Raw genomic sequence first — 21,933 nt, 5'->3', positions numbered from 1 at the left:
CCTTTACTCTGATGTGCTTTAGTCTTTCCAAAAAAGACTTTGATGATTGCATAAAGCACACAAAATACTCAAGAATTTTTATTACACAGAATGACTCTTTTTGTTTTAGAGAGTCCGATGTATTAAATTAAACGATTTACATAATTTTTTTAATCACTATTTAAAAGAAAGAATTTTCCATTTTATTCCTTAATTTTCTTATTTAAACTTTATAGAAAGAAAGCAAATTTACTTCATAAGTCACGTTTAAACAAAACTTGTGCTAAGTTCAGCCTGATATGGATAAGCTGTCTAAATGATATTATTGAAAGGTGTGAAAAAGGTTACATTTTTATGAAAACCATACTACAGGGGGCACTTGGATTTGAGCCAAGGACCTCTTGATCTGCAGTTAAATGCTCTGCCACTGAAGTATACCCCCTACATATTAATAAAACAAATAATGTTTTTTGTTTTTGATACATAAAATTTGAAGATTTTTAGAAACTTTTACATTGTGGTGCACTTCCTTTACTCTGATGTGCTTTAGTCTTTCCAAAAAAAAGACTTTGATTATTGCATATATCACACAAAATACTCAAGAATTTTTATTACACAGAATGACTCTTTGTTTTAGAGAGTCCGATGTATTTAATAAAACGATTTACATAATTTTTTTAATCACTATTTAAAAGAAAGAATTTTCCATTTTATTCCTTAATTTTCTTATTTAAACTTTATAGAATGAAAGCAAATTTAATTCATAAGTCACGTTTAAACAAAACTTGTGCTAAGTTCAGCCTGATATGGATAAGCTGTCTAAATGATATTATTGAAAGGTGTGAAAAAGGTTACATTTTTATGAAAACCATACTACCGGGGGCACTTGGATTTGAGCCAAGGACCTCTTGATCTGCAGTCAAATGCTCTGCCACTGAGCTATACCCCCTACATATTAATAAAAGAAATAATGTTTTTTTGTTTTTGATACATAAAATTTGAAGATTTTTAGAAACTTTTACATTGTGGTGCACTTCCTTTACTCTGATGTGCTTTAGTCTTTCCAAAAAAGACTTTGATGATTGCATAAAGCACACAAAATACTCAAGAATTTTTATTACACAGAATGACTCTTTGTTTTAGAGAGTCCGATGTATTAAATGAAACGATTTACATAATTTTTTTAATCACTATTTAAAAGAAAGAATTTTCCATTTTATTCCTTAATTTTCTTATTTAAACTTTATAGAAAGAAAGCAAATTTACTTCATAAGTCACGTTTAAACAAAACTTGTGCTAAGTTCAGCCTGATATGGATACGCTGTCTAAATGATATTATTGAAAGGTGTGAAAAAGGTTACATTTTTATGAAAACCATACTACAGGGGGCACTTGGATTTGAGCCAAGGACCTCTTGATCTGCAGTCAAATGCTCTGCCACTGAGCTATACCCCCTACATATTAATAAAAGAAATAATGTTTTTTTGTTTTTGATATATAAAATTTGAAGATTTTTAGAAACTTTTACATTGTGGTGCACTTCCTTTACTCTGATGTGCTTTAGTCTTTCCAAAAAGACTTTGATGATTGCATAAAGCACACAAAATACTCAAGAATTTTTAATACACAGAATGACTCTTTGTTTTAGAGAGTCCGATGTATTAAATGAAACGATTTACATAATTTTTTTAATCACTATTTAAAAGAAAGAATTTTCCATTTTATTCCTTAATTTTCTTATTTAAACTTTATAGAAAGAAAGCAAATTTACTTCATAAGTCACGTTTAAATAAAAGTTGTGCTAAGTTCAGCCTGATATGGATAAGCTGTCTAAATGATATTATTGAAAGGTGTGAAAAAGGTTACATTTTTATGAAAACCATACTACAGGGGGCACTTGGATTTGAGCCAAGGACCTCTTGATCTGCAGTCAAATGCTCTGCCACTGAGCTATACCCCCTACATATTAATAAAACAAATAATGTTTTTTTGTTTTTGATACATAAAATTTGAAGATTTTTAGAAACTTTTACATTGTGGTGCATTTCCTTTACTCTGATGTGCTTTAGTCTTTCAAAAAAAGACTTTGATGATTGCATAAAGCACACAAAATACTCAAGAATTTTTATTACACAGAATGACTCTTTGTTTTAGAGAGTCCGATGTATTAAATGAAACGATTTACATAATTTTTTTAATCACTATTTAAAAGAAAGAATTTTCCATTTTATTCCTTAATTTTCTTATTTAAACTTTATAGAAAGAAAGCAAATTTACTTCATAAGTCACGTTTAAACAAAACTTGTGCTAAGTTCAGCCTGATATGGATACGCTGTCTAAATGATATTATTGAAAGGTGTGAAAAAGGTTACATTTTTATGAAAACCATACTACAGGGGGCACTTGGATTTGAGCCAAGGACCTCTTGATCTGCAGTCAAATGCTCTGCCACTGAGCTATACCCCCTACATATTAATAAAAGAAATAATGTTTTTTTGTTTTTGATACATAAAATTTGAAGATTTTTAGAAATTTTTACATTGTGGTGCACTTCCTTTACTCTGATGTGCTTTAGTCTTTCCAAAAAAAAGACTTTGATGATTGCATAAATCACTCAAAATACTCAAGAATTTTTATTACACAGAATGACTCTTTGTTTTAGAGAGTCCGATGTATTAAATGAAATGATTTACAAAATTTTTTTAATCACTATTTAAAAGAAAGAATTTTCCATTTTATTCCTTAATTTTCTTATTTAAACTTTATAGAAAGAAAGCAAATTTACTTCATAAGTCAAGTTTAAACAAAACTTGTGCTAAGTTCAGCCTGATATGGATAAGCTGTCTAAATGATATTATTGAAAGGTGTGAAATAGGTTACATTTTTATGAAAACCATACTACAGAGGGCACTTGGATTTGAGCCAAGGACCTCTTGATCTGCAGTCAAATGCTCTGCCACTGAGCTATACCCCCTACATATTAATAAAAGAAATAATGTTTTTTTGTTTTTGATATATAAAATTTGAAGATTTTTAGAAACTTTTACATTGTGGTGCACTTCCTTTACTCTGATGTGCTTTAGTCTTTCAAAAAAAAAGACTTGGATGATTGCATAAATCACATAAAATACTCAAGAATTTTTATTACACAGAATGACTTTTTGTTTTAGAGAGTCCGATGTATTAAATGAAATGATTTACATAATTCTTTTAATCACTATTTAAAAGAAAGAATTTTCCATTTTATTCCTTAATTTTCTTATTTAAACTTTATAGAAAGAAAGCAAATTTACTTCATAAGTCACGTTTAAACAAAACTTGTGCTAAGTTCAGCCTGATATGGATAAGCTGTCTAAATGATATTATTGAAAGGTGTGAAATAGGTTACATTTTTATGAAAACCATACTACAGAGGGCACTTGGATTTGAGCCAAGGACCTCTTGATCTGCAGTCAAATGCTCTGCCACTGAGCTATACCCCCTACGTATTAATAAAAGAAATAATGTTTTTTTGTTTTTGATATATAAAATTTGAAGATTTTTAGAAACTTTTACATTGTGGTGCACTTCCTTTACTCTGATGTGCTTTAGTCTTTCCAAAAAGACTTTGATGATTGCATAAAGCACACAAAATACTCAAGAATTTTTATTACACAGAATGACTCTTTGTTTTAGAGAGTCCGATGTATTAAATGAAACGATTTACATAATTTTTTTAATCACTATTTAAAAGAAAGAATTTTCCATTTTATTCCTTAATTTTCTTATTTAAACTTTATAGAAAGAAAGCAAATTTACTTCATAAGTCACGTTTAAATAAAAGTTGTGCTAAGTTCAGCCTGATATGGATAAGCTGTCTAAATGATATTATTGAATGGTGTGAAAAAGGTTACATTTTTATGAAAACCATACTACAGGGGGCACTTGGATTTGAGCCAAGGACCTCTTGATCTGCAGTCAAATGCTCTGCTACTGAGCTATACCCCCTACATATTAATGAAAGAAATAATGTTTTTTTGTTTTTGATACATAAAATTTAAAGATTTTTAGAAACTTTTACATTGTGGTGCACTTCCTTTACTCTGATGTGCTTTAGTCTTTCCAAAAAAGACTTTGATGATTGCATAAAGCACACAAAATACTCAAGAATTTTTATTACACAGAATGACTCTTTGTTTTAGAGAGTCCGATGTATTAAATGAAACGAATTACATTATTTTTTTAATCACTATTTAAAAGAAAGAATTTTCCATTTTATTCCTTAATTTTCTTATTTAAACTTTATAGAAAGAAAGAAAATTTACTTCATAAGTCACGTTTAAATAAAACTTGTGCTAAGTTCAGCCTGATATGGATAAGCTGTCTAAATGATATTATTGAAAGGTGTGAAAATTGTTACATTTTTATGAAAACCATACTACAGGGGGCACTTGGATTTGAACCAAGGACATCTTGATCTGCAGACAAATGCTCTGCCACTGAGCTATACCCCCTACATATTAATAAAAGAAATAATGTTTTTTTGTTTTTGATACATAAAATTTAAAGATTTTTAGAAACTTTTACATTGTGGTGCACTTCCTTTACTCTGATGTGCTTTAGTCTTTCCAAAAAAAAGACTTTGATGATTGCATAAATCACACAAAATACTCAAGAATTTTTATTACACAGAATGACTCTTTGTTTTAGAGAGTCTGATGTATTAAATGAAACGATTTACATAATTTTTTTAATCACTATTTAAAAGAAAGAATTTTCCATTTTATTCCTTAATTTTCTTATTTAAACTTTATAGAAAGAAAGCAAATTTACTTCATAAGTCACGTTTAAACAAAACTTGTGCTAAGTTCAGCCTGATATGGATAAGCTGTCTAAATGATAATATTGAAAGGTGTGAAAATTGTTACATTTTTATGAAAACCATACTACAGGGGGCACTCGGATTTGAACCAAAGACCTCTTGATCTGCAGTCAAATGCTCTGCCACTGAGCTATACCCCCTACATATAAATAAAAGAAAAAATGTTTTTTTGTTTTTGATACATAAAATTTAAAGATTTTTAGAAACTTTTACATTGTGGTGCACTTCTTTTACTCTGATGTGCTTTACTCTTTCCAAAAAAAAGACTTTGATGATTGCATAAATCACACAAAATACTCAAGAATTTTTATTACACAGAATGACTCTTTGTTTTAGAGAGTCCGATGTATTAAATGAAACGATTTACATAATTTTTTTAATCACTATTTAAAAGAAAGAATTTTCCATTTTATTCCTTAATTTTCTTATTTAAACTTTATAGAAAGAAAGCAAATTTACATCATAAGTCACGTTTAAACAAAACTTGTGCTAAGTTCAGCCTGATATGGATAAGCTGTCTAAATGATAATATTGAAAGGTGTGAAAATTGTTACATTTTTATGAAAACCATACTACAGGGGGCACTTGGATTTGAGCCAAGGACCTCTTGATCTGCAGTCAAATGCTCTGCCACTGAGCTATACCCCCTACATATTAATAAAAGAAATAATGTTTTTTTGTTTTTGATACATACAATTTAAAGATTTTTAGAAACTTTTACATTGTGGTGCACTTCTTTTACTCTGATGTGCTTTAGTCTTTTCAAAAAAAAGACTTTGATGATTGCATAAATCACACAAAATACTCAAGAATTTTTATTACACAGAATGACTCTTTGTTTTAGAGTCCGATGTATTAAATGAAACGATTTACATAATTTTTTTAATCACTATTTAAAAGAAAGAATTTTCAATTTTATTCCTTAATTTTCTTATTTAAACTTTATAGAAAGAAAGCAAATTTACTTCATAAGTCACGTTTAAACAAAACTTGTGCTAAGTTCAGCCTGATATGGATAAGTTGTCTAAATGATATTATTAAAAGGTGTGAAAAAGGTTACAATTTTATGAAAACCATACTACCGGGGGCACTTGGATTTGAGCCAAGGACCTCTTGATCTGCAGTCAAATGCTCTGCCACTGAGCTATACCCCCTACATATTAGTTAAAGAAATAATGTTTTTTTGTTTTTGATACATAAAATTTGAAGATTTTTAGAAACTTTTACATTGTGGTGCACTTCCTTTACTCTGATGTGCTTTAGTCTTTCCAAAAAAGACTTTGATGATTGCATAAAGCACACAAAATACTCAAGAATTTTTATTACACAGAATGACTCTTTGTCAGCCTGATATGGAAAAGCTGTATAAATGATATTATTGAAAGGTGTGAAAAAGGTTACATTTTTATGAAAACCATACTACAGGGGGGCACTTGGATTTGAGCCAAGGACCGCTTGATCTGCAGTCAAATGATCTGCCACTGAGCTATAGCCCCTACATATTAATAAAAGAAATAATGTTTTTTTGTTTTTGATACATAAAATTTGAAGATTTTTAGAAACTTTTACATTGTGGTGCACTTCCTTTACTCTGATGTGCTTTAGTCTTTCCAAAAAAGACTTTGATGATTGCATAAAGCACACAAAATACTCAAGAATTTTTATTACACAGAATGACTCTTTGTTTTAGAGAGTCCGATGTATTAAATGAAACGATTTACATTATTTTTTTAATCACTATTTAAAAGAAAGAATTTTCCATTTTATTCCTTAATTTTCTTATTTAAACTTTATAGAAAGAAAGCAAATTTACTTCATAAGTCACGTTTAAATAAAACGTGTGCTAATTTCAGCCTGATATGGATAAGCTGTCTAAATGATATTATTAAAAGGTGTGAAAATTGTTACATTTTTATGAAAACCATACTACAGGGGGCACTTGGATTTGAACCAAGGACCTCTTGATCTGCAGAAAAATGCTCTGCCACTGAGCTATACCCCCTACATATTAATAAAAGAAATAATGTTTTTTTGTTTTTGATACATAAAATTTAAAGATTTTTAGAAACTTTTACATTGTGGTGCACTTCCTTTACTCTGATGTGCTTTAGTCTTTCCAAAAAAAAGACTTTGATGATTGCATAAATCACACAAAATACTCAAGAATTTTTATTACACAGAATGACTCTTTGTTTTAGAGAGTCCGATGTATTAAATGAAACGATTTACATAATTTTTTTAATCACTATTTAAAAGAAAGAATTTTCCATTTTATTCCTTAATTTTCTTATTTAAACTTTATAGAAAGAAAGCAAATTTACATCATAAGTCACGTTTAAACAAAACTTGTGCTAAGTTCAGCCTGATATGGATAAGCTGTCTAAATGATAATATTGAAAGGTGTGAAAATTGTTACATTTTTATGAAAACCATACTACAGGGGGCACTTGGATTTGAGCCAAGGACCTCTTGATCTGCAGTCAAATGCTCTGCCACTGAGCTATACCCCCTACATATTAATAAAAGAAATAATGTTTTTTTGTTTTTGATACATACAATTTAAAGATTTTTAGAAACTTTTACATTGTGGTGCACTTCTTTTACTCTGATGTGCTTTAGTCTTTTAAAAAAAAAGACTTTGATGATTGCATAAATCACACAAAATACTCAAGAATTTTTATTACACAGAATGACTCTTTGTTTTAGAGTCCGATGTATTAAATGAAACGATTTACATAATTTTTTTAATCACTATTTAAAAGAAAGAATTTTCCATTTTATTCCTTAATTTTCTTATTTAAACTTTATAGAAAGAAAGCAAATTTACTTCATAAGTCACGTTTAAACAAAACTTGTGCTAAGTTCAGCCTGATATGGATAAGCTGTCTAAATGATATTATTAAAAGGTGTGAAAAAGGTTACAATTTTATGAAAACCATACTACTGGGGGCACTTGGATTTGAGCCAAGGACCTCTTGATCTGCAGTCAAATGCTCTGCCACTGAGCTATACCCCCTACATATTCGTTAAAGAAATAATGTTTTTTTGTTTTTGATACATAAAATTTGAAGATTTTTAGAAACTTTTACATTGTGGTGCACTTCCTTTACTCTGATGTGCTTTAGTCTTTCCAAAAAAGACTTTGATGATTGCATAAAGCACACATAATACTCAAGAATTTTTATTACACAGAATGACTCTTTGTCAGCCTGATATAGATAAGCTGTATAAATGATATTATTGAAAGGTGTGAAAAAGGTTACATTTTTATGAAAACCATACTACAGGGGGGCACTTGGATTTGAGCCAAGGACCTCTTGATCTGCAGTCAAATGCTCTGCCACTGAGCTATACCCCCTACATATTAATAAAAGAAATAATGTTTTTTTGTTTTTGATACATAAAATTTGAAGATTTTTAGAAACTTTTACATTGTGGTGCACTTCCTTTACTCTGATGTGCTTTAGTCTTTCCAAAAAAGACTTTGATGATTGCATAAAGCACACAAAATACTCAAGAATTTTTATTACACAGAATGACTCTTTGTTTTAGAGAGTCCGATGTATTAAATGAAACAATTTACATTATTTTTTTAATCACTATTTAAAAGAAAGAATTTTCCATTTTATTCCTTAATTTTCTTATTTAAACTTTATAGAAAGAAAGCAAATTTACTTCATAAGTCACGTTTAAATAAAACGTGTGCTAAGTTCAGCCTGATATGGATAAGCTGTCTAAATGATATTATTAAAAGGTGTGAAAATTGTTACATTTTTATGAAAACCATACTACAGGGGGCACTTGGATTTGAACCAAGGACCTCTTGATCTGCAGAAAAATGCTCTGCCACTGAACTATACCCCCTACATATTAATAAAAGAAATAATGGTTTTTTGTTTTTGATACATAAAATTTAAAGATTTTTAGAAACTTTTACATTGTGGTGCACTTCCTTTACTCTGATGTGCTTTAGTCTTTCCAAAAAAAAGACTTTGATGATTGCATAAATCACACAAAATACTCAAGACTTTTTATTACACAGAATGACTGTTTGTTTTAGAGAGTCCGATGTATTAAATGAAACGATTTACATGATTTTTTTAATCACTATTTAAAAGAAAGAATTTTCCATTTTATTCCTTAATTTTCTTATTTAAACTTTATAGAAAGAAAGCAAATTTACTTCATAAGTCACGTTTAAACAAAACTTGTGCAAAGTTCAGCCTGATATGGATAAGCTGTCTAAATGATATTATTGAAAGGTGTGAAAAAGGTTACATTTTTATGAAAACCATACTACAGGGGGCACTTGGATTTGAGCCAAGGACCTCTTGATGTGCAGTCAAATGCTCTGCCACTGAGCTATACCCCCTACATATTAATAAAAGAAATAATATTTGTTTGTTTTTGATACATAAAATTTGAAGATTTTTAGAAACTTTTACATTGTGGTGCACTTCCTTTACTCTGATGTGCTTTAGTCTTTCCAAAAAAAGACTTTGATGATTGCATAAAGCACACAAAATACTCAAGAATTTTTATTACACAGAATGACTCTTTGTTTTAGAGAGTCCGATGTATTAAATGAAACGATGTACATAATTTTTTTAATCACTATTTAAAATAAAGAATTTTCCATTTTATTCCTTAATTTTCTTATTTAAACTTTATAGAAAGAAAGCAAATTTACTTCATAAGTCACGTTTAAATAAAACTTGTGCTAAGTTCAGCCTGATATGGATAAGCTGTCTAAATGATATTATTGAAAGGTGTGAAAATTGTTACATTTTTATGAAAACCATACTACAGGGGGCACTCGTATTTGAACCAAGGACCTCTTGATCTGCAGTCAAATGCTCTGCCACTGAGCTATACCCCCTACATAGTAATAAAAGAAATAATGTTTTTTTGTTTTTGATACATAAAATTTAAAGATTTTTAGAAACTTTTACATTGTGGTGCACTTCCTTTACTCTGATGTGCTTTAGTCTTTCCAAAAAAAAGACTGTGATGATTGCATAAATCACACAAAATACTCAAGAATTTTTATTACACAGAATGACTCTTTGTGTTAGAGATTCCGATGTATTAAATGAAATGATTTACATAATTTTTTTAATCACTATTTAAAAGAAAGAATTTTCCATTTTATTCCTTAATTTTCTTATTTAAACTTTATAGAAAGAAAGCAAATTTACTTCATAAGTCACGTTTAAACAAAACTTGTGCTAAGTTCAGCCTGATATGGATAAGCTGTCTAAATGATATTATTGAAAGGTGTGAAAAAGGTTACATTTTTATGAAAACCATACTACAGGGGGCACTTGGATTTGAGCCAAGGACCTCTTGATCTGCAGTCAAATGCTCTGCCACTGAGCTATACCCCCTACATATTAATAAAAGAAATAATGTTTTTTTCTTTTTGATACATAAAATTTGAAGATTTTTAGAAACTTTTACATTGTGGTGCACTTCCTTTACTCTGATGTGCTTTAGTCTTTCCAAAAAAGACTTTGATGATTGCATAAAGCACACAAAATTCTCAAGAATTTTTATTACACAGAATGACTCTTTGTTTTAGAGAGTCCGATGTATTAAATGAAACGATTTACATAATTTTTTTAATCACTATTTAAAAGAAAGAATTTTCCATTTTATTCCTTAATTTTCTTATTTAAACTTTATAGAAGAAAGCAAACTTACTTCATAAGTCACGTTTAAATAAAACTTGTGCTAAGTTCAGCCTGATATGGATAAGCTGTATAAATGATATTATTGAAAGGTGTGAAAATTGTTACATTTTTATGAAAACCATACTACAGGGGGCACTCGGATTTGAACCAAGGACCTCTTGATCTGCAGTCAAATGCTCTGCCACTGAGCTACACCCCCTACATATTAATAAAAGAAATAATGTTTTTTTGTTTTTGATACATAAAATTTAAAGATTTTTAGAAACTTTTACATTGTGGTGCACTTCCTTTACTCTGATGTGCTTTAGTCTTTCCAAAAAAAAGACTTTGATGATTGCATAAATCACACAAAATACTCAAGAATTTTTATTACACAGAATGACTCTTTGTTTTAGAGAGTCCGATGTATTAAATGAAACGATTTACATAATTTTTTTAATCACTATTTAAAAGAAAGAATTTTCCATTGTATTCCTTAATTTTCTTATTTAAACTTTATAGAAAGAAAGCAAATTTACTTCATAAGTCACGTTTAAACAAAACTTGTGCTAAGTTCAGCCTGATATGGATAAGCTGTCTAAATGATATTATTGAAAGGTGTGAAAAAGGTTACATTTTTATGAAAACCATACTACAGGGGGCACTTGGATTTGAGCCAAGGACCTCTTGATCTGCAGTCAAATGCTCTGCCACTGAGCTATACCCCCTACATATTAATAAAAGAAATAATGTTTTTTTCTTTTTGATACATAAAATTTCAAGATTTTTAGAAAATTTTACATTGTGGTGCACTTCCTTTACTATGATGTGCTTTAGTCTTTCCAAAAAAGACTTTGATGATTGCATAAAGCACACAAAATACTCAAGAATTTTTATTACACAGAATGACTCTTTGTTTTAGAGAGTCCAATGTATTAAATGAAACGATTTACATAATTTTTTTAATCACTATTTAAAAGAAAGAATTTTCCATTTTATTCCTTAATTTTCTTATTTAAACTTTATAGAAGAAAGCAAATTTACTTCATAAGTCACGTTTAAATAAAACTTGTGCTAAGTTCAGCCTGATATGGATAAGCTGTCTAAATGATATTGTTCAAAGGTGTGAAAATTGTTACATTTTTATGAAAACCATACTACAGGGGGCACTCGGATTTGAACCAAGGACCTCTTGATCTGCAGTCAAGTGCTCTGCCACTGAGCTATACCCCCTACATATTAATAAAAGAAATAATGTTTTTTTGTTTTTGATACATAAAATTTGAAGATTTTTAGAAACTTTTACATTGTGGTGCACTTCCTTTACTCTGATGTGCTTTTAGTCTTTCCAAAAAAGACTTTGATGATTGCATAAAGCACACAAAATACTCAAGAATTTTTATTACACAGAATGACTCTTTGTTTTAGAGAGTCCGATGTATTAAATGAAACGATTTACATAATTTTTTTAATCACTATTTAAAAGAAAGAATTTTCCATTTTATTCCTTAATTTTCTTATTTAAACTTTATAGAAAGAAAGCAAATTTACTTCATAAGTCACGTTTAAACAAAACTTGTGCTAAGTTCAGCCTGATATGGATAAGCTGTCTAAATGATAATATTGAAAGGTGTGAAAATTGTTACATTTTTATGAAAACCATACTACAGGGGGCACTTGGATTTGAGCCAAGGACCTCTTGATCTGCAGTCAAATGCTCTGCCACTGAGCTATACCCCCTACATATTAATAAAAGAAATAATGGTTTTTTGTTTTTGATACATAAAATTTAAAGATTATTAAAAACTTTTACATTGTGGTGCACTTCCTTTACTATGATGTGCTTTAGTCTTTCCAAAAAAGACTTTGATGATTGCATAAAGCACACAAAATACTCAAGAATTTTTATTACACAGAATGACTCTTTGTTTTAGAGAGTCCGATGTATTAAATGAAACGATTTACATAATTTTTTTAATCACTATTTAAAAGAAAGAATTTTCCATTTTATTCCTTAATTTTCTTATTTAAACTTTAAAGAAAGAAAGCAAATTTACTTCATAAGTCACGTTTAAATAAAACTTGTGCTAAGTTCAGCCTGATATGGATAAGCTGTCTAAATGATATTATTGAAAGGTGTGAAAAAGGTTACATTTTTATGAAAACCATACTACAGGGGGCACTTGGATTTGAGCCAAAGACCTCTTGATCTGCAGTCAAATGCTCTGCCACTGAGCTATACCCCCTACATATTAATAAAAGAAATAATGGTTTTTTGTTTTTGATACATAACATTTAAAGATTATTAGAAACTTTTACATTGTGGTGCACTTCCTTTACTCTGATGTGCTTTAGTCTTTCCAAAAAAGACTTTGATGATTGCATAAAGCACACAAAATACTCAAGAAATTTTATTACACAGAATGACTCTTTGTTTTAGACAGTCCGATGTATTAAATGAAACGATTTACATAATTTTTTTTAATCACTATTTAAAAGAAAGAATTTTCCATTTTATTCCTTAATTTTCTTATTTAAACTTTAAAGAAAGAAAGCAAATTTACTTCATAAGTCACGTTTAAATAAAATTTGTGCTAAGTTCAGCCTGATATGGATCAGCTGTCTAAATGATATTATTGAAAGGTGTGAAAATTGTTCTATTTTTATGAAGACCATACTACACGGGGCACTCGGATTTGAACTAAGGACCTCTTGATCTGCAGTCAAATGCTCTGCCACTGCACTATACCCCCTACATATTAATAAAAGAAATAATATTTTTTGTTTTTGATACATAAAATTTAAAGATTTTTAGAAACTTTTACATTGTGGTGCACTTCCTTTACTCTGATATGCTTTAGTCTTTCCAAAAAAAAGACTTTGATGATTGCATAAATCACACAAAATACTCAAGAATTTTTATTACACAAAATGACTCTTTGTTTTAGAGAGTCCGATGTATTAAATGAAACGATTTACATAATTTTTTAATCACTATTTAAAGAAAGAATTTTCCATTTTATTCCTTAATTTTCTTATTTAAACTTTATAGAAAGAAAGCAAATTTACTTCATAAGTCACGTTTAAACAAAACTTGTGCTAAGTTCAGCCTGATATGGATAAGCTGTCTAAATGATATTATTGAAAGGTGTGAAAAAGGTTACATTTTTATGAAAACCATACTACAGGGGGCACTTGGATTTGAGCCAAGGACCTCTTGATCTGCAGTCAAATGCTCTGCCACTGAGCTATACTCCCTACATATTAATAAAAGAAATAATGTTTTTTTCTTTTTGATACATAAAATTTGAAGATTTTTAGAAACTTTTACATTGTGGTGCACTTCCTTTACTCTGATGTGCTTTAGTCTTTCCAAAAAAGACTTTGATGATTGCATAAAGCACACAAAATACTCAAGAATTTTTATTACACAGAATGACTCTTTGTTTTAGAGAGTCCGATGTATTAAATGAAACGATTTACATAATTTTTTTAATCACTATTTAAAAGAAAGAATTTTCCATTTTATTCCTTAATTTTCTTATTTAAACTTTATAGAAGAAAGCAAATTTACTTCATAAGTCACGTTTAAATAAAACGTGTGCTAAGTTCAGCCTGATATGGATAAGCTGTCTAAATGATATTGTTCAAAGGTGTGAAAATTGTTACATTTTTATGAAAACCATACTACAGGGGGCACTTGGATTTGAGCCAAGGACCTCTTGATCTGCAGTCAAATGCTCTGCCACTGAGCTATACCCCCTACATATTAATGAAAGAAATAATGTTTTTTTGTTTTTGATACATAAAATTTAAAGATTATTAGAAACTTTTACATTGTGGTGTACTTCCTTTACTCTGATGTGCTTTAGTCTTTCCAAAAAAGACTTTGATGATTGCATAAAGCACACAAAATACTCAAGAATTTTTATTACACAGAATGACTGTTTGTTTTAGAGAGTCCGATGTATTAAATGAAACGATTTACATGATTTTTTTAATCACTATTTAAAAGAAAGAATTTTCCATTTTATTCCTTAATTTTCTTATTTAAACTTTATAGAAAGAAAGCAAATTTACTTCATAAGTCACGTTTAAACAAAACTTGTGCAAAGTTCAGCCTGATATGGATAAGCTGTCTAAATGATATTATTGAAAGGTGTGAAAAAGGTTACATTTTTATGAAAACCATACTACAGGGGGCACTTGGATTTGAGCCAAGGACCTCTTGATCTGCAGTCAAATGCTCTGCCACTGAGCTATACCCCCTACATATTAATAAAAGAAATAATATTTGTTTGTTTTTGATACATAAAATTTGAAGATTTTTAGAAACTTTTACATTGTGGTGCACTTCCTTTACTCTGATGTGCTTTAGTCTTTCCAAAAAAGACTTTGATGATTGCATAAAGCACACAAAATACTCAAGAATTTTTATTACACAGAATGAATCTTTGTTTTAGAGAGTCCGATGTATTAAATGAAACGATGTACATAATTTTTTTAATCACTATTTAAAAGAAAGAATTTTCCATTTTATTCCTTAATTTTCTTATTTAAACTTTATAGAAAGAAAGCAAATTTACTTCATAAGTCACGTTTAAATAAAACTTGTGCTAAGTTCAGCCTGATATGGATAAGCTGTCTAAATGATATTATTGAAAGGTGTGAAAATTGTTACATTTTTATGAAAACCATACTACAGGGGGCACTCGGATTTGAACCAAGGACCTCTTGATCTGCAGTCAAATGCTCTGCCACTGAGCTATACCCCCTACATAGTAATAAAAGAAATAATGTTTTTTTGTTTTTGATACATAAAATTTAAAGATTTTTAGAAACTTTTACATTGTGGTGCACTTCCTTTACTCTGATGTGCTTTAGTCTTTCCAAAAAAAAGACTGTGATGATTGCATAAATCACACAAAATACTCAAGAATTTTTATTACACAGAATGACTCTTTGTGTTAGAGATTCCGATGTATTAAATGAAATGATTTACATAATTTTTTTAATCACTATTTAAAAGAAAGAATTTTCCATTTTATTCCTTAATTTTCTTATTTAAACTTTATAGAAAGAAAGCAAATTTACTTCATAAGTCACGTTTAAACAAAACTTGTGCTAAGTTCAGCCTGATATGGATAAGCTGTCTAAATGATATTATTGAAAGGTGTGAAAAAGGTTACATTTTTATGAAAACCATACTACAGGGGGCACTTGGATTTGAGCCAAGGACCTCTTGATCTGCAGTCAAATGCTCTGCCACTGAGCTATACCCCCTACGTATTAATAAAAGAAATAATGTTTTTTTCTTTTTGATACATAAAATTTGAAGATTTTTAGAAACTTTTACATTGTGGTGCACTTCCTTTACTCTGATGTGCTTTAGTCTTTCCAAAAAAGACTTTGATGATTGCATAAAGCACACAAAATTCTCAAGAATTTTTATTACACAGAATGACTCTTTGTTTTAGAGAGTCCGATGTATTAAATGAAACGATTTACATAATTTTTTTAATCACTATTTAAAAGAAAGAATTTTCCATTTTATTCCTTAATTTTCTTATTTAAACTTTATAGAAGAAAGCAAACTTACTTCATAAGTCACGTTTAAATAAAACTTGTGCTAAGTTCAGCCTGATATGGATAAGCTGTATAAATGATATTATTGAAAGGTGTGAAAATTGTTACATTTTTATGAAAACCATACTACAGGGGGCACTTGGATTTGAACCAAGGACCTCTTGATCTGCAGTCAAATGCTCTGCCACTGAGCTATACCCCCTACATATTAATAAAAGAAATAATGTTTTTTTGTTTTTGATACATAAAATTTAAAGATTTTTAGAAACTTTTACATTGTGGTGCACTTCCTTTACTCTGATGTGCTTTAGTCTTTCCAAAAAAAAGACTTTGATGATTGCATAAATCACACAAAATACTCAAGAATTTTTATTACACAGAATGACTCTTTGTTTTAGAGAGTCCGATGTATTAAATGAAACGATTTACATAATTTTTTTAATCACTATTTAAAAGAAAGAATTTTCCATTGTATTCCTTAATTTTCTTATTTAAACTTTATAGAAAGAAAGCAAATTTACTTCATAAGTCACGTTTAAACAAAACTTGTGCTAAGTTCAGCCTGATATGGATAAGCTGTCTAAATGATATTATTGAAAGGTGTGAAAAAGGTTACATTTTTATGAAAACCATACTACAGGGGGCACTTGGATTTGAGCCAAGGACCTCTTGATCTGCAGTCAAATGCTCTGCCACTGAGCTATACCCCCTACGTATTAATAAAAGAAATAATGTTTTTTTCTTTTTGATACATAAAATTTCAAGATTTTTAGAAAATTTTACATTGTGGTGCACTTCCTTTACTATGATGTGCTTTAGTCTTTCCAAAAAAGACTTTGATGATTGCATAAAGCACACAAAATACTCAAGAATTTTTATTACACAGAATGACTCTTTGTTTTAGAGAGTCCAATGTATTAAATGAAACGATTTACATAATTTTTTTAATCACTATTTAAAAGAAAGAATTTTCCATTTTATTCCTTAATTTTCTTATTTAAACTTTATAGAAGAAAGCAAATTTACTTCATAAGTCACGTTTAAATAAAACTTGTGCTAAGTTCAGCCTGATATGGATAAGCTGTCTAAATGATATTGTTCAAAGGTGTGAAAATTGTTACATTTTTATGAAAACCATACTACAGGGGGCACTCGGATTTGAACCAAGGACCTCTTGATCTGCAGTCAAGTGCTCTGCCACTGAGCTATACCCCCTACATATTAATAAAAGAAATAATGTTTTTTTGTTTTTGATACATAAAATTTGAAGATTTTTAGAAACTTTTACATTGTGGTGCACTTCCTTTACTCTGATGTGCTTTAGTCTTTCCAAAAAAGACTTTGATGATTGCATAAAGCACACAAAATACTCAAGAATTTTTATTACACAGAATGACTCTTTGTTTTAGAGAGTCCGATGTATTAAATGAAACGATTTACATAATTTTTTTAATCACTATTTAAAAGAAAGAATTTTCCATTTTATTCCTTAATTTTCTTATTTAAACTTTATAGAAAGAAAGCAAATTTACTTCATAAGTCACGTTTAAACAAAACTTGTGCTAAGTTCAGCCTGATATGGATAAGCTGTCTAAATGATAATATTGAAAGGTGTGAAAATTGTTACATTTTTATGAAAACCATACTACAGGGGGCACTTGGATTTGAGCCAAGGACCTCTTGATCTGCAGTCAAATGCTCTGCCACTGAGCTATACCCCCTACATATTAATAAAAGAAATAATGGTTTTTTATTTTTGATACATAAAATTTAAAGATTATTAATAACTTTTACATTGTGGTGCACTTCCTTTACTATGATGTGCTTTAGTCTTTCCAAAAAAGACTTTGATGATTGCATAAAGCACACAAAATACTCAAGAATTTTTATTACACAGAATGACTCTTTGTTTTAGAGAGTCCAATGTATTAAATGAAACGATTTACATAATTTTTTTAATCACTATTTAAAAGAAAGAATTTTCCATTTTATTCCTTAATTTTCTTATTTAAACTTTAAAGAAAGAAAGCAAATTTACTTCATAAGTCACGTTTAAATAAAACTTGTGCTAAGTTCAGCCTGATATGGATAAGCTGTCTAAATGATATTATTGAAAGGTGTGAAAATTGTTCTATTTTTATGAAGATCATACTACAGGGGGCACTCGGATTTGAACCAAGGACCTCTTGATCTGCAGTCAAATGCTCTGCCACTGAGCTATACCCCTACATATTAGTAAAAGAAATAATATTTTTTGTTTTTGATACATAAAATTTAAAGATTTTTAGAAACTTTTACATTGTGGTGCACTTCCTTTACTCTGATATGCTTTAGTCTTTCCAAAAAAAAGACTTTGATGATTGCATAAATAACACAAAATACTCAAGAATTTTTATTACACAGAATGACTCTTTGTTTTAGAGAGTCCGATATATTAAATGAAACGATTTACATAATTTTTTTAATCACTATTTAAAAGAAAGAATTTTCCATTTTATTCCTAATTTTCTTATTTAAACTTTATAGAAAGAAAGCAAATTTACTTCATAAGTCACGTTTAAACAAAACTTGTGCTAAGTTCAGCCTGATATGGATAAGCTGTCTAAATGATATTATTGAAAGGTGTGAAAAAGGTTACATTTTTATGAAAACCATACTACAGGGGGCACTTGGATTTGAGCCAAGGACCTCTTGATCTGCAGTCAAATGCTCTGCCACTGAGCTATACCCCCAACATATTAATAAAAGAAATAATGGTTTTTTGTTTTTGATACATAACATTTAAAGATTATTAGAAACTTTTACATTGTGGTGCACTTCCTTTACTCTGATGTGCTTTAGTCTTTCCAAAAAAGACTTTGATGATTGCATAAAGCACACAAAATACTCAAGAAATTTTATTACACAGAATGACTCTTTGTTTTAGACAGTCCGATGTATTAAATGAAACGATTTACATAATTTTTTTTAATCACTATTTAAAAGAAAGAATTTTCCATTTTATTCCTTAATTTTCTTATTTAAACTTTAAAGAAAGAAAGCAAATTTACTTCATAAGTCACGTTTAAATAAAATTTGTGCTAAGTTCAGCCTGATATGGATCAGCTGTCTAAATGATATTATTGAAAGGTGTGAAAATTGTTCTATTTTTATGAAGACCATACTACACGGGGCACTCGGATTTGAACCAAGGACCTCTTGATCTGCAGTCAAATGCTCTGCCACTGCACTATACCCCCTACATATTAATAAAAGAAATAATATTTTTTGTTTTTGATACATAAAATTTAAAGATTTTTAGAAACTTTTACATTGTGGTGCACTTCCTTTACTCTGATATGCTTTAGTCTTTCCAAAAAAAAGACTTTGATGATTGCATAAATCACACAAAATACTCAAGAATTTTTATTACACAGAATGACTCTTTGTTTTAGAGAGTCCGATGTATTAAATGAAACGATTTACATAATTTTTTAATCACTATTTAAAGAAAGAATTTTCCATTTTATTCCTTAATTTTCTTATTTAAACTTTATAGAAAGAAAGCAAATTTACTTCATAAGTCACGTTTAAACAAAACTTGTGCTAAGTTCAGCCTGATATGGATAAGCTGTCTAAATGATATTATTGAAAGGTGTGAAAAAGGTTACATTTTTATGAAAACCATACTACAGGGGGCACTTGGATTTGAGCCAAGGACCTCTTGATCTGCAGTCAAATGCTCTGCCACTGAGCTATACCCCCTACATATTAATAAAAGAAATAATGTTTTTTTCTTTTTGATACATAAAATTTGAAGATTTTTAGAAACTTTTACATTGTGGTGCACTTCCTTTACTCTGATGTGCTTTAGTCTTTCCAAAAAAGACTTTGATGATTGCATAAAGCACACAAAATACTCAAGAATTTTTATTACACAGAATGACTCTTTGTTTTAGAGAGTCCGATGTATTAAATGAAACGATTTACATAATTTTTTTAATCACTATTTAAAAGAAAGAATTTTCCATTTTATTCCTTAATTTTCTTATTTAAACTTTATAGAAGAAAGCAAATTTACTTCATAAGTCACGTTTAAATAAAACGTGTGCAAAGTTCAGCCTGATATGGATAAGCTGTCTAAATGATATTGTTCAAAGGTGTGAAAATCGTTACATTTTTATGAAAACCATACTACAGGGGGCACTCGGATTTGAACCAAGGACCTCTTGATCTGCAGTCAAATGCTCTGCCACTGAGCTATACCCCCTACATATTAAAAAAAAAGAATATTTTTTGTTTTTGATACATAAAATTTAAAGATTTTTAGAATTTTTTACATTGTGGTGCACTTCCTTTACTCTGATGTGCTTTAGTCTTTCCAAAAAAGACTTTGATGATTGCATAAAGCACAAAAAATACTCAAGAATTTTTATTACACAGAATGACTCTTTGTTTTAGAGAGTCCGATGTATTAAATGAAACGATTTACATAATTTTTTTAATCACTATTTAAAAGAAAGAATTTTCTATTTTATTCCTTAATTTTCTTATTTAAACTTTATAGAAAGAAAGCAAATTTACTTCATAAGTCACGTTTAAACAAAACTTGTGCTAAGTTCAGCCTGATACGGATAAGCTGTCTAAATGATATTATTGAAAGGTGTGAAAAATGTTACATTTTTATGAAAACCATACGACAGGGGGCACTTGGATTTGAGCCAAGGACCTCTTGATCTGCAGTCAAAAGCTCTGCCACTGAGCTATACCCCCTACATATTAATAAGAGAAATAATGTTTTTTTGTTTTTGATACATAAAATTTAAAGATTTTTAGAAACTTTTACATTGTGGTGCACTTCCTTTACTCTGATGTGCTTTAGTCTTTCCAAAAAAAAGACTTTGATGATTGCATAAATCACACAAAATACTCAAAAAATTTTATTACACAGAATGACTCTTTGTTTTAGAGAGTCTGATTTATTAAATGAAACGATTTACATAATTTTTTTAATCACTATTTAAAAGAAAGAATTTTCCATTTTATTCCTCAGTTTTCTTATATAAACTTTATAGAAAGAAAGCAAATTTACTTCATAAGTCACGTTTAAACAAAACTTGTGCTAAGTTCAGCCTGATATGGATAAGCTGTCTAAATGATATTATTGAAAGGTGTGAAAATTGTTACATTTTTATGAAAACCATACTACAGGGGGCACTCGGATTTGAACCAAGGACCTCTTGATCTGCAGTCAAATGCTCTGCCACTGAGCTATACCCCCTACATATTAATAAAAGAAATAATGTTTTTTTGTTTTTGATACATAAAATTTAAAGATTTTTAGAAACTTTTACATTGTGGTGCACTTCCTTTACTCTGATGTGCTTTAGTCTTTCCAAAAAAAGACTTTGATGATTGCATAAATCACACAAAATACTCAAGAACTTTTATTACACAGAATGACTCTCTGTTTTAGAGAGTCTGATGTATTAAATGAAACGATTTACATAAATTTTTTAATCACTATTTAAAAGAAAGAATTTTCCATTTTATTCCTTAATTTTCTTACTTAAACTTTATAGAAAGAAAGCAAATTTACTTCATAAGTCACGTTTAAACAAAACTTGTGCTAAGTTCAGCCTGATATGGATAAGCTGTCTAAATGATATTATTGAAAGGTGTGAAAAAGGTTACATTTTTATGAAAACCATACTACAGGGGGTACTTGGATTTGAGCCAAGGACCTCTTGATTTGCAGTCAAATGCTCTGCCACTGAGCTATACCCCCTACATTATGATAAAAGAAATAATGTTTTTTTGTTTTTGATACATAAAATTTGAAGATTTTTAGAAACT

General features: G+C 29.2%; 13 non-coding genes across 13 annotated transcripts; all 13 read right to left on the bottom strand.

The window, feature by feature from the left end:
• Positions 1 to 856: 856 nt before the first annotated feature.
• TRNAC-GCA (transfer RNA cysteine (anticodon GCA)) lies at positions 857 to 928 on the bottom strand. The gene has a single exon. It is a non-coding gene; the product is annotated as a tRNA-Cys (tRNA).
• A 3,980-nt stretch (positions 929 to 4,908) lies between these two features.
• TRNAC-GCA (transfer RNA cysteine (anticodon GCA)) lies at positions 4,909 to 4,980 on the bottom strand. The gene has a single exon. It is a non-coding gene; the product is annotated as a tRNA-Cys (tRNA).
• Positions 4,981 to 5,922: 942 nt separating this feature from the next.
• TRNAC-GCA (transfer RNA cysteine (anticodon GCA)) lies at positions 5,923 to 5,994 on the bottom strand. Its single transcript has one exon. It is a non-coding gene; the product is annotated as a tRNA-Cys (tRNA).
• Positions 5,995 to 7,784: 1,790 nt separating this feature from the next.
• TRNAC-GCA (transfer RNA cysteine (anticodon GCA)) lies at positions 7,785 to 7,856 on the bottom strand. Its single transcript has one exon. It is a non-coding gene; the product is annotated as a tRNA-Cys (tRNA).
• A 2,804-nt stretch (positions 7,857 to 10,660) lies between these two features.
• On the bottom strand, positions 10,661 to 10,732 carry TRNAC-GCA (transfer RNA cysteine (anticodon GCA)). The gene has a single exon. It is a non-coding gene; the product is annotated as a tRNA-Cys (tRNA).
• A 941-nt stretch (positions 10,733 to 11,673) lies between these two features.
• On the bottom strand, positions 11,674 to 11,745 carry TRNAC-GCA (transfer RNA cysteine (anticodon GCA)). The gene has a single exon. It is a non-coding gene; the product is annotated as a tRNA-Cys (tRNA).
• Positions 11,746 to 15,215: 3,470 nt separating this feature from the next.
• TRNAC-GCA (transfer RNA cysteine (anticodon GCA)) lies at positions 15,216 to 15,287 on the bottom strand. The gene has a single exon. It is a non-coding gene; the product is annotated as a tRNA-Cys (tRNA).
• A 941-nt stretch (positions 15,288 to 16,228) lies between these two features.
• TRNAC-GCA (transfer RNA cysteine (anticodon GCA)) lies at positions 16,229 to 16,300 on the bottom strand. Its single transcript has one exon. It is a non-coding gene; the product is annotated as a tRNA-Cys (tRNA).
• A 941-nt stretch (positions 16,301 to 17,241) lies between these two features.
• TRNAC-GCA (transfer RNA cysteine (anticodon GCA)) lies at positions 17,242 to 17,313 on the bottom strand. Its single transcript has one exon. It is a non-coding gene; the product is annotated as a tRNA-Cys (tRNA).
• Positions 17,314 to 18,253: 940 nt separating this feature from the next.
• On the bottom strand, positions 18,254 to 18,325 carry TRNAC-GCA (transfer RNA cysteine (anticodon GCA)). The gene has a single exon. It is a non-coding gene; the product is annotated as a tRNA-Cys (tRNA).
• A 1,950-nt stretch (positions 18,326 to 20,275) lies between these two features.
• Positions 20,276 to 20,347, bottom strand: TRNAC-GCA (transfer RNA cysteine (anticodon GCA)). Its single transcript has one exon. It is a non-coding gene; the product is annotated as a tRNA-Cys (tRNA).
• A 939-nt stretch (positions 20,348 to 21,286) lies between these two features.
• Positions 21,287 to 21,358, bottom strand: TRNAC-GCA (transfer RNA cysteine (anticodon GCA)). The gene has a single exon. It is a non-coding gene; the product is annotated as a tRNA-Cys (tRNA).
• A 435-nt stretch (positions 21,359 to 21,793) lies between these two features.
• Positions 21,794 to 21,865, bottom strand: TRNAC-GCA (transfer RNA cysteine (anticodon GCA)). The gene has a single exon. It is a non-coding gene; the product is annotated as a tRNA-Cys (tRNA).
• Positions 21,866 to 21,933: the final 68 nt, after the last annotated feature.

This window comes from Anomaloglossus baeobatrachus, chromosome 1 (genome assembly GCF_048569485.1).
Source record: "Anomaloglossus baeobatrachus isolate aAnoBae1 chromosome 1, aAnoBae1.hap1, whole genome shotgun sequence".
NCBI lineage: Eukaryota > Metazoa > Chordata > Amphibia > Anura > Aromobatidae > Anomaloglossus > Anomaloglossus baeobatrachus.
Note: the sequence above shows the minus strand (reverse complement) of the source record. Positions and strands in the feature narration are given on the sequence as shown.